Consider the following 17204-nt stretch of genomic DNA (forward strand, 5'->3'; position numbering starts at 1 on the left):
CCTCCATATTTTCCACAGTGGCTGCACCAGTTTTCATTCCCACCAACAGTGCATGAGTGCTCCTTTCTCTCCACATCCTTGTCAATACTTGTAGTTTCTTGAATTTTTGATTTTAGCCATTCTGAGAGATGTGAGGTGAGATCTCATTGTGTTTTTGATCTGCATTTCCCTGATGATCAGTGACATTGAGCATCTCTTATTCTTTTCATTTTTAAGATTAGATAATTTTTATTGATCTGTCTTCAAGTTTGCTAACACTTTCTTCTATCAAGCCCATCTAGTGAAATTCAGTTACTGTTCTTCTCAATTCTTGAATTTCCATTTAGTTTTAAAAATTGTTTTCTTGCTGACATTCTCTGTCCGCTCACTCAGTGGGACCATATGTTCTGTTAACTCCTGGAACATACTTATAGCTGCTTAAAGTTGTCTGCTAAATCCAACATCTATGCTACTTCAGGGTCACATTTTCCTGTTCCTTTGCATGTCTAATAGTTTTGAATTGTATACTGGAAATTGTTCCTGATATATTTTAGAGAACCTGGATTTTGTTATCTTTATCTGAAGGGTAATGATTTTTATTCTAGCAGGCAGTTCAACTACTTGCAGGTCACCTTGAATTTATGCAGAATTAGTTTTATGCTTTGTTAGGATGGATCTGTGCAAAGCCCATATCTGTGGCAAGCCCACCCACACCCCCTCAAACTTGGCATGACTCAAACTCCAAAACTATGTCTCCCCCGCAGACCTTGTCAAGGCTGCTGAGCGATCTTTTTCTTATTACTGTTTATATATTCTGGGTACAAATCCTTTGTTCCTCAGATGTGTTGCAGATACAGCCTCTCAGATTATGGCTTGCCTTTTCATTTCCTTTATGATATCTTGGTGGGTAGATTACCAATTAACTAGTTAAATTAGTTATTAATTTTAATGCAGTAAAAATGTTCAAATTTTTAAAAAATGTTAGCACTTTCCTCATCTTCTTTAAAAAATCTTTTTCTATCCCAATGTCATAAAGATAATTATTTTCTGAAAATGTGTTTGCCCTTCCCAGTTAAGTCTTTAAGGAATTGATTTTTATACTTGGTGTAAGATAGAAATCCAATTTAATTTTTCTGTGTAGATAACCCATTGTCTTAGCACCATTATAGCCCATTTTCCCCCTATGTGATCTACAATGTCACTTTTGAGATATAGTACATTTCTATACATGCATGTCAGGTTGTCCTTATTCTGTTCTACTGCTTACTTTGTCTATCTGTGTACCAATAAACATGACCTTAATTACTATAATTTTCCAAGTCTTGACACCTGGTGAGGAAGTCTTCTCATATTATTTTCTTTCAGGGGTGTTTGGCTATGTTTTGACCTTTGCATTTCCATATATATACTTTAGAATCAGCTTGTCATATTCCTATTTATTGGGGACCTATCATGTTTTCAACTAAAGAAAAGTGGTTTAAGAATATGTAATATGGCCTTCATTTATAACTAGCTTACATGCAAATTGCAGAGAGGATGAATATACATGAAATTGTGAATAGTGTAAGGCGGTATGGAAAGTGCAGGATTGCATGAAATGTATCAGTAGATAGGAGGAACCTTGAACAGAGTCAGATGATGAAGGTGGAAGAGATTAGAGACATCTCAGACGAAGTGATAGGCCTTGAAAGGAGAGATGAAGAGGAGAAGGGGAGGCATGTTCAGAGGTGATAGAAATAAAACTTACCTGAATGTTAATGTATCCGTTTACAAAGTACTTTCACATATACATATAGTATCTCACTCGGTCCTCAAAGAATACTATCAGGCAGGACAGGTAATATTCTTATTTTAGGGGACATATGGGGAACGTGATTTGCCTGAGAATTCAGTTTGCAAATGCAAGGCCGGACTTCAAACCAGATCTTCTGCTTCTAGGCCAGAGTTCTCTCCATGTTGTATCCCCTTGTCACTCCATTTATAAGAATGGTTTCTCAAGAAAGCCAGGAGACCTGGAATTGGGGGTCTGTGTTATGCATGTGTCTTCTCCCTTACTTAGAACATGTCAGGAAGCAGGACATGTTTGATCTGAGACCCTGTGTAAGGCTTTTAGCCTACCTGGGGCCCTGTGGAGGAGATTGGGGAGAGGGAACACAATAAGAGGGGCAGATAAGAATCACACAGTCTCAAAAAGATCTTGCATACCTCTTAGGAAATTAAATTTAATATAGGATCAGTTACATTAACACAGTGGCTCTATTATAACAGGCTTGTTGTTTTTCCTTAAAAAGAATGTCACAAAGTAATTACATATTTTTATCAGGCAAAATTTGGGGTTACTATAATTTGCTCTGAGCTTACATCTGGCACCATATCATTTTGAATGCAGAAGTTTCCAATGCAAAAGAGCTGAAGCTGGCAAGGTTTCTACAGATGTCCCCCAGTTTTTGAAAGTTCACATTATGTCATTTCACTCTTATGAAAGACCTACATCAGTACCTGTTTTCACCAACCAAAGAAACCAAAGAGGATTTTCACTTTTATGAAAAAAGGCAGAAAGCAAAAATAGCGTTCAGCGTTGGGTTGCAGCAAGCCCTTAGAAAGGCAATGTGCACCCGTGCAGTGAGCGGCCCGCCGAGCTCCTCCTTCTCAGGGAACCACACTCAGCATCTCAGCATCAGGCTACCGGAGCTTTGAACCGTGTCTGTGAGCATCTGTGCTTTATCTTGATTTATTTTGTGCATCTCTTAGCAAGATGTGTCCCAAGGTATCAGAAAAATCGAAGAGAGGTTATCTTTTTGGGTCTGGGAATGCTCAAAATTTTTCCATATAAATTAATGATCATTGCTTCTTTTTTTCCCCTGACATGTTGGCTTACAAGAGGTTTCATAAAAATGCTCTACTTTCAGATAGCGGGGGAAACATGTACTCATTTCCAGCAATTTCCCTTCATCTTTCCCCAAACCATCAATTTTCAAGTCCCATCTGGTATTCAGAGCCCTCTTGAAGACTTTCCTTCACTTCTAAGTCACACTAGTGCTCAAGAATGAATGTGAACTGATTCATGCTGGGTAAACTGGTTTATGATAAGTTATTTTGAGATCTTTCAGGAGCACCTTCATCTAGCTGAAGCAAAGCTACAAGCTGAAGAGATAAAGGTGTGCAGTGATGGGCTTTCTAGCAGTCACCACTGTTGGGAGAGCGGTGGGTGGCACAATCAGAGAGAAAATGTTTGTGTTAGTCCATTAGTTGTATCTGAAGTCACACCAAATTAGCAAGTATTTATTGAGTGCCTACGAAATGCAAGTCAGCAGACTTTTACCGAATACTACAAAATGTCTCATTATGGGAAATGTGGCTTGATCTCAGGAGATTTAGGGTCTATTGGAGATGATGTAATTCTTAATTTGGGGTTCAGATATTTCATGAGCTATCTGAAGTTTATGCAGTATTTTATGCATATGTGTGTATGTGTGCACTTATTTTGCACACTCACACACACACGCATTTTTAGGGACCATTCATCAGAATCTCAAAAGGGGCCTATAGCTCCCCACAAATGGTTAAAAATAACCGGCATTGTTCTCTATTCTGTCCACATATGGATCCAGGACTATGGTAGGAGTCGACTCATTGCCTTCTCAAACAGGGGTGTCACGGTCAGGATTTGGAATGACAGTCCAAGGGGCCCTCCAGCTTTGCCATTGCTGCAGGTTAGGTCAGGAGGCTGCGGACTCTGTGACTGAGATTACCATTCAGGACATTTAATAGGGGGTGATTTGGGGATTAACACGTGTAAAAGGGAAGGGGAGAAAGCAGGACTGGGTAGAGGGAGAAGCTGAGCTTTGACGGTGGCTCAGAGGACACCGCAGGGGGTACATGGGGAGCTCTGAAGCTGGTGCCCTTCACTGGGGCTTAGCCTTTACCCCTTACTCTGATCGGCCATTGGCTGTGGACTTTGACAATAAGGAAGTATGGCCTGAGCTCATGCATGAGCAGGGGAAGGGGCAGAGAGAGGGAGAGAGAGAGAATCCCAAGCAGGCTCCATGCTGTCAGCAGGAGCCTGTCACGGGGTTTGATCTCACGAACCATGAGATCATGACCTGAGCCGAAATCAAGAGCCGGATGCTTAGCTGACTGAGCCACCCAGGCAACCCTGGAGAGCATGTGTCTTAACAAGTCCTCCAGCGGACTAGCCAATTGTCCATCTGGTCCGGCTGGCATAATAGTCATCTCTGTAGAGAATCAGCGTGGTATTCTGTGGGGTTTGCAGCCAGACCATCAGGTCTTTTCAGAGGGTGGGAGAGTTATGTAACTCTGGGGCAAGGCTATGAATGTATGCTGTATACAAGTCCATACTTGTATACTATAAGTGCATACTATTGTTTGTTCTAAGTGAGTGTGAGCTGTTTTTGACTTCTTTTCTGAGACAGCTAGAAAAGAATGCAGTGTCCAAGTTGGACCACATACCCGAGGCCCTTTTCATCTGCTCTACCAAAGATAGCACATCTGGCCCAATAGTGGGGATACTACTTGGCTGAATTTGCAATAGTCTACTTCCATCCTCCAGGATTTGTGTGATTTTTTTGAAGGAGCCAGTCAGGTGGATTAAATGAAGACATGATGGGGACCACCCTTTCTGCATCCTGTAGCCCTTTAAGGGTGGCATCCATTTTTGCCATTTCCCCTGGATATAATTTATTTGGATTTACTATCTTGGCTTGTTTGTAAGCCAAGGGTTGGGAATCAGTTTTGGACGTTTAAACCCCCCCCCCCCCCCCCCCACCACCAACTGTAACAGCTCTTACCCCGCTGATGTGGATCAGAGAACTGATTGCTATGTGGATTGCAGACACAGAGGGCTTTCTGTGAATGGGGCCAGGGCCAGAACTCCAGTTGTTACCTAAGTCCATTAGGACCCCACTGTAATGGGGAGCCTTGGTGTTGTTTTTGGTATCTGGAAATTAATGTAAAAAATTTGGCCCTTGTGTCCACCAGTCCTTTTGGGTGGTCCCCTTTCCTCAGTGTGTAGTTATATGAGTAATGGCTTCAGGACTATTTGGGAAGGAAATGGAGGGAAACATTTCCAGGAATACTTAGTGTGGTCTTACAGGATCCTTCCATTTGGGGGTCTGGCTTCTTCTTCAGGGAATTATTCCTGTGTCTAAAAACTGGCTTAGCAGCATCATTTACTATTGTCAAATTATGGAAGCATCCCAAGTGTCCATTGACTCATTAATGGATAAAGAAGAAGTGGACAATGGAATATACAATGGAATATTACTCAGCCATCAAAAAGAATGAAATCTTGCCATTTGCAATGATGTGGATGGAGCCAGAGAGTATTATGCTAAGTGGAATAAGTCAGGCAGAGAAAGAAAACTATCATATAATTTCACTCATATGTGAAATTTAAGAAACAAAACTAATGCACAAAGGGGAAAAAAAGAGAGAGAGAGTGGGAAACCAAGAAACACTCTTAACTGTAGAGAACAAACTGATGGTTACAAGATGAGAGGTGGGTGGGGGGATGGGTTAAGTAGGTGATGGGGATTAAGGAGGGCAGTCGTGATGAGCACTGCCCAGTGCTTGTATGGAAGTGTTGAATCACTATATTGTATACCAGATATTAATATTACACTGTATGTTAACTAACTGGAATTTAAATAAAAACTTAAAATAACACAAAATTAAAAAAAAAACTGGCTTAGGTTCAGAAACTAGGCAAAGGACCTTAACATTTTTGGGGAACAATGACCCTCAACCTCCTCATTGTGTAGACTTGATTTCTTTTGATTTTACAGTCTGAGCAATACTCTTGTTGGCATCCCATTTATTTGTCCTCAGGGAATCTTGTGTTCTAGAATCACCTCCACAACTCGGTGTCCTGGGCCTGTGGGCTGCCCTCACAACCCCACCACTCACTGTATGCTTGTGTCCACCTGCCTTCTGGCAGATAAACATTGCCACCCAGCCTTTTTTTTGCAGCAGCAAGGTGGGGTTCCAGGGTTGGGTCCCATGATCCTCATCCTCACTGCTATCAATAAATTCAGTATTGCAATGACATCTCTACTGTGGTCCCTGTGCCAAGAAGGCAGCCACAGTTGAACTTCTTTGCTCTGGTAAGTGGTATGTCCTCTGGTGGGTTTTCTGCCCTTGCATGGTATATCCACTGTGGTACCCCCCCCCCCCCCCCAACCAGCTGTTTCATCCTTATTCTGTTATCTGCCACCGTAGTTCTGGAATTTCTACTTCACTTAGTGTGGCCCTTTGCCTTTTCTATGCTTCTAGGAATCATCCTAGTAAAGCACGTGCACCGTCTCCCGGGATCCTTGCCAGGGTGTTATATCACGTATCCCGGGAGAGCACTCCCAAAGCGATAAACCCTCCATTATTGAACCTTATGTTCTGCCTTCCTTGGTGGAGCATTCTCAGGACCCAGGCCATGTGTACCCTCCTCACTCCTGTGGCCACAAATGTCCCACCTCTCCCTTGTGGTGTGGTCTCCTGTGGCCCCGCCAGCGTGCCTCCACTTAAGGTCATAGCCATCCAATTTCATTATCCTTATTGTTACTATGTTGCCTATATTTCTCCAATTCCTGGTACATTACACCAGCCAGTGCTGTTCTTTCCACCAGTGTACCACCACAGTCCACCACAGTTAAGAATTTTAACAATTACGTTGCTACTTTGTGCCACCTAGTGCCACACAGTCCCATCAGTGATGGGATCCTCACTGTCAACTGTGTGATCCAGCTCCCAAATCCTGACCTACTGTCAGCTTTCTCAGACTACACCTGGTGCCAGTTGGAGATTAGCATACTTGTTAGGAATTGCTCTTAGGATCCTGTGGACCCTGTGGAAGTGAAGGGAAATTGAGCTGAGATGCAGTCTGGGTAGCAGCCTCAGCCGACCCTGGAGGGAGTTCAGAAGCTGGGGTGGCATGACCCTTTAAGATTGTCCCAAGTTGGGGCAAGAGGGCTGAGTCTTTAAACCCCCATATCAAAGAATCATTGGATTCAGGATACTTTGGTAAGGGGCCTTGACCTTGGCAATGTGGCTGTCATGAGCTGAGGTGATTTGTGTAGAGGCTGACAGCTGAGGGCTTTTTGCTGGTGGCCCACCTAGGAGCTGGGAGAGACTTTTATCCCAAAAGCAATATCTGTGTGGAGCGTCACAGCTTCCAGTACAGTCAGTAGTTAGGATTTAAAAAATCTTGAATGTGACATCCCCTGATCTCATCTGCCTTTGTTGATGAAATAGATGTGATTATCTTAGTAGTAAAGAGTAAGCCATAAATTTAAAGACTAAATGCTCTTTAGGGTGAGGCAAGCTCGTAGGGAAGTGAGAACAACAGGGTTTGACTTTGTGACCTTGAGCAAACTCCTTCATCTTTGAGCCTCCTTTCTCTGGACTAGAACGCCAATCCCTGCTTACTTTCTGTTGGTTGAGAATCTTATTAGCCATGAGACAGTATATTTGAATGAGGTACCTCTGATTTTAAAGCTTCAGCCAACCGAATACGGTTTCCTGTGCACTGTTACAAGTGATAAGTGAATGGAAGGATCCCTCTTTTCCAAAAGAGTTTCCCTACACAAAAAGCTCATGTCACTGGAAGTCTTTTCAGGGTTCTACAGTCTTGGGAAAGGAGGCATACTAGGTTGTTGTCACTCATTCACACCTTAGGACATGGAGGAGCCTCCAGATGTGAAGAGACGGGTAGGGGCCCCAGGAGGGAGCAAGGTGTGTGTTGAAAATATGCTGCCCAGCTCTGGCTGTCTACCGATGTTTGCCTCACTGGCTAGGCTAGCTAGGCTGGGCTGGCTGCTGCTCCCTGGATTGCTCTGCTGGGAGCTTGGAGCTCTCCTACGGCAACATAGGAGCATGCCTATTTTTCTAGTTAGATTCCAAGTCATCGAGTGTTTCACTCAAGTCCTACTGAGTTGCACAGAAATCCGAGTTCCTCCGTGGTCTCCGGATCCTAAGTGCTGCCAGCCGTGTGAGCAAGGAACCGTGCAGGTACCGGCACCGTCCGCAGTCTACTGAGTAGAAATCGAGTGGCTAAAGAGAACTGATAAAAGGCAGTTTCCACATCTACCTCATTCATCATTTCTAGTGTTTTAGATTATAGCGAGTGCCCTCCATTCAATCACTCCTCATCTCCTGGCAGGAGGTAATAATGACACCTATTCTGGGCAGAGTGGATAATGATAAAATCCTCTGTGCCCACAAAGTGCCTTTCACCACGTTGCTCTGTGCTCACAGAGCTCAGCTAAAATGCAGCCTATGTTCGATCCAGTCTGCAGAGAAGCAGGCTCAGAGATGGCACGAGACATGCAAAGAAATGTCTGTGGGGAGGGAGCAGGAGGAGGCAGGCATCCACGTGCAGGTCTGACAACTGAGGAAGGAGGCAGGGAAGGAAGCAGGGCTGTGTGAGGAGTCTTGGAAGGACCTCATCACCATGCTTGGTCGTGGGCTGGGGCTGAGGGTCAACTGCACTCGCATAGCAGGAGATCTGAGCTGTGTGTTTCCATGGCCACTGGCGTCCACTCCTTGCCCTGCACAAATCTCTCCTCTTTACAGCTCAGGGAGCAGCTTCTTCATAGTCCCTGCCCATCTCTCTTCCTGAGGGCAGGGGAGGGGGGCTAGGAGAGGTTAATGGGACGAACAATCCATTGCGGTTGGTCCCAGGGTCTCGGGGGCTCCCCTCCCCCTCCCTCTCCATGCATTCCAAGTTCCCCTCACCCTCAGCCATCACTTTGGCAGGTCACAGTGACTTATTGGTATTGGGTCCCAAACCTCCGTCTCCAGGGTTTGAGCCCTTGGTAATCGTACCCTTCTCAGGTTGGAGTTGCTATGCCTATCTGTTTATCTGTTTACAGTTACAAGGGGATGAGGGAGTACCAGCAGGCACTGCCCTGGGGCCCCTGAGGAAAGGGCTACCAGCCCCTCCAGATCCTTTGCATATTCTCACCTCAGGCTACTTGCCTGCATGTATGACTGGGACCCTGTGGGGGAAGACCTCTTTGCTGGCATTCAAGGCCAACTCTGAATGTGGCTGCTATGCAGCTGCTGTCCATTTTCAGCTCGTATCCACAAACAGCTTATGTCCAACATTGAAAAAAATTGACATATAATTCACATCCCATGTGGATTTGTAAGTTGTTCGTAAGCCACACTTGGGCCTTCTCCTGCTCTTTCTTCTTTCTCTCCTGGGCCATAGGTGCAAGCCTGGAGGGGGTCCCGGCACAGTTGTGGTGGGTGGTCTGGGGTCTAGGCTACCTGCTCATGTGGCTGGCTTGTGCTCTCTGGTCCTGCTCAGGCTCAGTCACGATGTGCCATTTCTGTCTCCTGATGGACTGTTGCTGGGCATGTCCCACTTCAGGGCTTGGCAGGTCCTGCTAACCAGCTCGTTATGGACAGCTGTATGCTCTCTCAATTACCTCAGGGCCAAGCATTGTGTCTCTATCGGGGCCCCATCAGGGACTGTTTTCTGAAAGGCATAAAAACACTCCATCGCAGATGGCATGGCCTTGTTCCAGAATCCCAGGGGCCTGCGTTGTGATTCTCCTGCTGGGGCTTGCCAGAGGCTCCACAGTGCATCTTGTTTTCTACCGCTAATACCCCTAACATGACAGGGTCTTACAGAGACTAAGGCCCATGTAGCAGGACAGGTCTGCTATATATGCTGCATAGACCTTTGCTGCTTTGGGCTCCATCCAAAGCTGGCAGCCTTCCATGTTACCTGGTGTGGGCTAGAGCAGGATTCCTGGGTGTGGGATGTGTTGCTTCCAGAACCCAGAGACGTCTACCTGGCACTGTATTTCTTCTTTGTGGTATGGACTGCAAGATACAGCAAGCTGCATGTTTGGTTTGGAAGGGATATTCTGGCATGCCCCTGACTGTTGGACCTCTAAAAACTTCAATGAGGTGGCAGGTCCCTGATGCTTTGTAGGGTTTATCTCCCACCCCCTGCCACACATGTGCTTTATCAAGACATCAGCCATACTAGCTAGCTACCTTTTGCTTGTCCTGTCTTTAATGGAATGGATCTGTGTGGTGTTCTGTGCAATGTCCAGGAAGCCGGACTATATCATGACAGAGGGCAGGAGAATTATCATAACCCTAAGGCAATATTGCTAATGAAATTATCATTGGTCCCGTGTGAATGCAGAATGAAAAAGAATGCATTTGCAAATCAAGTATATATCCTGTACTTGAGGCCTTATTCATCTACTCTAGCATTAATACTATGCCCAGCACAGCAGCTACAATTGGGACTACTATTCGGCTGAGCTTGTAGTCTGTAGGCATCTCTAGGATCTATTCGGTTTCTGCAGGGGCCAGACTGGTAAAATGGAAACATGGTAAGTCTTATATTCTGTTGATTTTTAATGATGGCACTAATCTCCGTCTCCCCCAAGTAATATTGTTTTTGATTTACTCTCTTGGCTTGTGGGGGTTCAGTTTCAGAGTTTCCCCTTGGTCTTTTCCACTATGATAGCTCTTAGCCCACAGGCCAAGGATCCAATGTGGGGGTTCCTCCAACTGCCAAGTGTATCAATTCAAATTATACATTCAGAGACTGGGGGAATGATTACTGGGTGAATCTATGGACCCATTGGACCCACTGTGAGTCAGACTATAACCAGGACTCTATTTATTACCTGGTGCCCCCAGGAGAGGGGTGTTACAATGATGCTTTGGGTCTCTAGGTATCAATATTAACTCAGATTCTGTGTCAAATAGTTCTCAAAAAGTCTGGGAGTTTCCTTATCTCCACTCAGTAATAACATGAGTAACTGGCCGTAGGTCCTTTGGAGAACTGGGGAATCATTATAGTATGCACCTGCTAAGCCATTATGAGTCTGATTGCTCTGTGCACCTCACCTCTTTTAGGCAGTGGGTTCCAGATCTAGAACTTGCCTTGAGTCTTGGAACTGAGAAGGAAAAGTGACTTTTTTTTTAATATTTATTTTTTAGAGAGAGAGAGAGAGAAAGAGAGAGAGAGAGAGAGAGAGAGAGAGAGAGAGAGAGGAAGCGTGAGCTGAGGAGGAGAAGAGAGAGAGGGAGACACAGAATCTGAAGCAGGCTCCAGGCTCTGAGTTGTCAGCACAGAGCCTGATGTGGGGCTCAAACCCACAAACTGTGAGAGCATGACTTGAGCCAAAGTCAGAGGCTTAACCGACTAAGCCACCCAGGTGCCCCAGGGAAAGTGACTTTTAAAGAGGTAACCACTTTCAGCCTCTTGTTCCTACATTTTTGCTTTTTTTTTCTTATATATGTTGAATTAAGTAATACTCTTGCTTATCTATTTTACCCCTATGAACTCTGTGCCCTATTAACCATCTCCAAATGCTATGTGTGCCAGGCCCCCTTGACTGCCTCCCAGGCCTCTGTTACTTTGGGCCCCATCTTCCCATGGATATTAGTAAAACCAGCTCTGTGATTGCTGTTTCTATCATGAGCTTGGCTGAAGAGGAGAGCTGCCACTCAACTTCTTAGTGATGCCAGGTGGATGGGGACTCCTCAAGCCAAAGATGCCTGATGGAGGAGTCTGCATCTTGCTGGGATGAGCCTGCCTTACTTCCCCTGCTGTGCTCAGTCATCGGTGGGGAGCAGCCAGCAGAAGCCTGGCACAAATGTGGTGGCAAATCTAGAGCAGGAGCAGCTGGGGCCATCAGTTGCTTATGCTCTCTGCAGCAGGGGACATGAGCTGGGTTTTCCAGGGGGCAGTGCAGCCTCACTCAGGGACACATCAGGAGTGGAGAAGACCTCTAGCTCATAACATGGTAAAAGGAAGGAACAATTGTACAAAAGTCACTAGGCACAGTTTCTGTTTTTTTTTTTTTTTAAAAAAAAAAACAGGGGCAGAGGGGTGGGGACAGAGGATCTGAAGCAGGCTCTGTGCTGACAGCACAGAGCCCAATGCGGGGCTCAAACTCACAAACGTGAGATCATGACCTGAGTCAAAGGTAGATGCTTAACCAACTGAGACACCCAGGCGTCCCCAATTCTGTTTTTTTTCTCCCCCTAAAATACTTCAGGAAACTTCACCTTCAAATACTAATTCTTCTCTGTGCCCAACACTGTCTAACTTCAGAACATCTTCATCACCCCAAAAAGAAACTCTGTACCCATCAGCAGTCACTCCACATTCTTCCCTCTCACCTGGTTCCCAGCAACCACAAATCTACTTTCTGTCTCTATGGATCTGTCCATTCTGAATATTTTATGTAAATGGAATCATACAATATATGGCCTTTTGTGTCTGGCTTCTTTCCCTGAGCATATTTTCAAGATTCATCTATGTCGTTGTATCAGCACTTCATTTCTTTTAATGGTTACATGATAGTCTTTTGTATGGATGTACCAGTTTGGTTTATCCATTTACAGGTTGGTAGACAATGTGGGTTGTTTCCACTTTTTGGCAATCATGAGTAACTCTGTTCTGAATATTTGGGTACATGTTTTTGTGTGAATGGATGTTTCAGTTCTCTTGGGTATAAGTGGATGGCTGGGTTGGAGATAACTCTATGTTTAATTTTCTGAAGAACTGCCAAGCTGTTTTCCAAAGTTTTTATAGGCATTTTGGAAGACACAAAAGAGAAGATAATCCCTCATTCCAAAAAGCCTACAATTTACAGTAGATGGGGAGAGGAGATTAACATTCATACGTTGAAAGTATAATTATAATATAGCTTATGAAAAAGAACCAAACCACAAAACTCTAAATTAACAGTGGATCTACAGTCATGTACCCTTAGAGCCGGAAGAGAGGAGAAGGGCAGGGAATGATGAATGTGTGCTAAAATAGTTAGAGCTATGCCCCCAAAGCCTATATTTCTACATCCTCTTCAACAAGACAGGATGGGATTATGGAGATAAAGGAGTGGCAACTGCTTGACCCTCTGGAAAGCCTGCCCTGTGTCAGAGAGGTCCTCTGCTTTCTTTGTTTACGGTATGTTACATTTTAAGATAAGAATCTGGTATGGTGGACATAGTTTGAAACTATGTTTTAGATATTTTCTCTAAAAGTGAACATAAATTTGAGTAGAACTATTCCCATTCTCTGATCTGGTCTCCCTTGTGACATTTGTTGTCTGTCTTGTTGGGGTTACGGTTACGATCCGTGGCCAGCAGCAGCGGGAAAGCAACCAGTTCCCAGAGGAAATGAACCCTGAACTCTGCACTCAGGGCCACAGAAAGAAGCATCTTGGGGACATTTTCTATTTCGGGCTAAAACAATATTGCAGCATGAGTAATCTTCCACACTTCTTCCTTCAGGCGACTTCTTAATGGATGGAGTCAACTACTTTCCATTTTCCATCCATTTGTCTTGCAGAGACCATATGTGTGATAGGATGGAAGTTATTCCCACTCAATTATTCTGAGATACTTCCTAAGTAAAACTGACATCACCTTTGGTCCGTCTCACTTCGATGTTTGTGGGCAATCTTCTACTCTCTGAACTTGGTAATTTTGCTCTCAGCGACCAGAGCTGGCCACCCTTCTTGGAGAAATCAGCCACCCACACAGCCCTTGAAGACCGCTCACCGCACACTCACCTGAAATTGCTCACCCAGTTTGTCCTTCACAGAGAGATTTGTTTTGAGCTTTAAACACCCTCCTTTCTGAGTTTCCTCACGTTATTACAAGGCTGACATTCATTCTGAATGTTAAGTAAGGAAATCTAGGGAGCGGGAGAGAAGGAAAATTTTCTGTTTGTGCGCCACAGAGCATGTTCTGTTTCCCATTTTGAAGGAGTTGAGACTTGATAATGGACCAGTTCCTTCCACTTGTTCAAATTCTCATTTTTTAGTATTACAACTCCCCCCCGCCCCGCAATTGCATGGTGAATCTGTCTTTATTTTCTCCATGACTAAACACTGCATTTTCCAGCACTTAACAAGTCATTGTTCTGAAAAATTGGTTTCAGATCAGACCCTGCTTCCTAATGAGGCAATGACTTAGTTGGTAATACATTTTTTTTCCCTGGACTATAAACAGCAGCAGACATAAAAAAAAGCACAAAAGATGGATGAGAAATAACATTATGCAATTGCCTCTCTCCAGAAGGGTCTGTGAGTAAGAAAAGATTATGGAAGGCTCAGATCTTTGATTGAAATTCTATTATTCAGCAAATGCTAATTAAACAATTACTGTATGATTAGCCCTGGACATTGTTTGCTGAAGACCCAAGGAAAGGAGAGTTGCTACAATCCAATCTGGGAGGCCAGATTTTAATCTTGTTATTTCTGTGCTTCTTTCCTATTTCCTATCATATTAACGCTGAACTCTTCTCTTTCTTGGACATCTTCTGTAATCTGTGATTCACCTGCTCTTATAACTTTACCTCCCATTTTCTTTCCCAAAAGGAGCTCCTAACATCTGTCTAGTCTTAAAATTTTTTTAAAAAAATGTTTATTTTTGAGAGAGAGAGACAGACAGACAAGACAGAGTGTGAGCGGAGGAGGGTCAGAGAGAGAGGGAGACACAGAATCCAAAGCAGGCTCCGGGCTCTGAGCTGTCAGCACAGAGCCTGACACAGGGCCCAAACCCACAAACCGTGAGATCATGACCTGAGTCGAAGTTGGATGCTTAACCAACTGAGCTGCCCAGGCGCCCCTGTCTAGTCTTCTGATGGGCCATTTTCATTGGCTTTCGCTCGTTCCTTTCCATCTCCCTTATTCCAAACCCCAAACTTTCCATATTTCAGAGTCTGATTCAGTTTCTACTTCTTTGGAGGCTTCCCCAGTCACTATAGCATCTACTGATCATTTTACTCTATTTTCTCAACACTATAGCATGGATCTATGGGAAATACTTTGGTGCTCGCTTATAAATTATTTTGCATTGTTCAATAGTTCCAAGTGCCCAATGAAAATTTCTTTGAGTTGAGAAATTATCTTATGTTGTTTTCCTCTCTCAGAACACTTAACATTCATCTATCACATCCACAATATTTTTTCTGTATCAGGCCTAGTTCAAGGTACTGAAGATACAGTAAGATGAGACAAAGTTCGTGCCCACATGGATCTTGCACTCTAGTGGGGAAGACAGACAATAAATAGACCAAATAGGTGATCTAACACCAGGTAGTGGTAAGTGATGAGCACAGTGTTGAAGACATGTAAGTTCTGAATAAATTACTCATGTGGAGAACAAATGTGGACCCATGGGAGAATAGCATATAAACAATCTGGTGCAAATTCTTTGTATTTGTGAAGGATCTGTGGTATCATCTTGGGCATTTAACTTTGCTCCGTTTCTTCATCTCTAACATATCTATCATATTACTGTCCTCCAAACCTAGCTATTGGGGAGCTGAATCAGGTCATGTCTATAGGTTGTACTGATTCTTGAAGATAGCCACCATGCTCATGTTCTACAACATGTACACACATAACCACACTGAACATAATATTACTATCCCCTTCCACACTTCAGTGATCATACTTAGTCACCTGCATAATTCACTGGTCTACCAGGTGTTGAAAACCCTGCCTCTGATAACTATTGTCCATTTTGATTCATATTGGATTGAAAGGACTTTAGAATCCACCTCGTTCACTCCCTCACATTGTAGGTGGGGAAATTGAGCCCAAAATGTATATGTGTCATGCTCCCAAAACCATCTAGTAATTTAATGACAGAATCAGGACTAAGAAACTGAGCTTCAGTTACTTTCATCCTGCCTCCACCCTACTGTGATTTCATCATCTAATCTGAAACAGATCTTCCTTGACCCATACAGGCTGCAAGGCCAGTGTTAGGGACTATTGTATTTTCTGATGTGAGACTATTTTTCCACCAAATAGTGTGCTCTGAAAGCCCACCATATTCAAGGGTCTATTCCTACTGTGTACTGTACTCCCTAGCACATGGATGTATCCAGCAAATGTTGGATGAATGAAGGTATTAGTGAATAATTTAAGTACGTCTTACTTTTGCGAGAAATATATTTCTAAAAAGTGATATGCAAAATGAACTTCAGCAAATAGAATATGACTTTATTCTTGATTTCTATTTGGAGAAGAAAGATGACTATCCTTATTTTTTTTTAAACTGTTTATTTATTTTTGAGAGAAAGAGCATGAGCAGAAGAGGGGTAGAGAGAGAAAGGGGGACACAGGGTCCTAAGAGGGCTCCCTGCTGACAGCAGTGAGCTCAATGAGGGGCTTGAACGCACGAACTGAACTGTGAGATCATAACCTGAGCCGAAGTTGGATGCTCAACTGACTGAGCCACCCAGGCACCCGAATATTGAATTTTCTTAAAGCTAGCCCCACCTTTGGTGTGCACACATATGTGTGTGCGCGTGTGTGTGTGTGTGTGTGTGTGTGTGTTGGCATATTGAAAACCCAAGCTCCGGTTGGAGTGGCCGAGAGTGAGGAAGAGGGAAGAAGTAGAAGCCACATCTCAGAATAGGTGTTGTCAGTGTAAAAGGCTGACAAGGGAGAGAGAGGGCTAGGAGGTAGTCTGAGTCACACTGGAGAGAGCCTTGCGTGCCAGAACGGGGAGAGAGGAGACTGCATTGATTTTGGTAAGTCTTTGAAGATTTTTAACAGTGTATAATAACTTCAATCTGCCCTCCACTGGTCTTTCTGGCCTCATTTTGTGCCCATCCCTACTCACAGGCACATACCCACCAAAATAATGATCTACCTGCAGGTTACCAAACTCTCCCTGTTCTAATGGCACCTGTATCTTCCTTTTCTCTCCCATCCCTTTATTTACAATGAACTCTAACTTGTTCTTGAGGTTTCTCCTATCATTTCTTCTAGAAGTCTTTCCTGTCCCCTACTAATGAAGTTGGGCACAGGTCCTGTGTGTCTCTGGCCCCCATGGTTACCTTGTCATTCCACCTACCACTCTGAACTATAATACTTGCTGAATTTTCTGTGTTCATGTCCAGTGTCCATGTCCATGTCCATGTCCAGTAAGCTCCTTTAAGGGGGACTGTGACATGCTTGCCACTGTATTCCCGTTGCCTGGCACATATGGCGTAAGTATTTGATGCATGAATGAAAGAGAATGAGCAAATCAATGCATGGATGGAAACGTATTTATTGATGACTCTAAGGACATTCCTGGCAAGGCAAATGAAGAAAAGAGAGAAGTTAGACAGTTTCTATGGTAATCTGGGTAAAAAAGAATGAGTCTTAAACTAGTAGCAGAAAGAGTACAAAATGGGGACATAAATTTCAGAGGAGATCTACCAA

Source organism: Panthera leo, chromosome A2, assembly GCF_018350215.1.
Source record: "Panthera leo isolate Ple1 chromosome A2, P.leo_Ple1_pat1.1, whole genome shotgun sequence".
Taxonomy (NCBI): Eukaryota; Metazoa; Chordata; class Mammalia; order Carnivora; family Felidae; genus Panthera; species Panthera leo.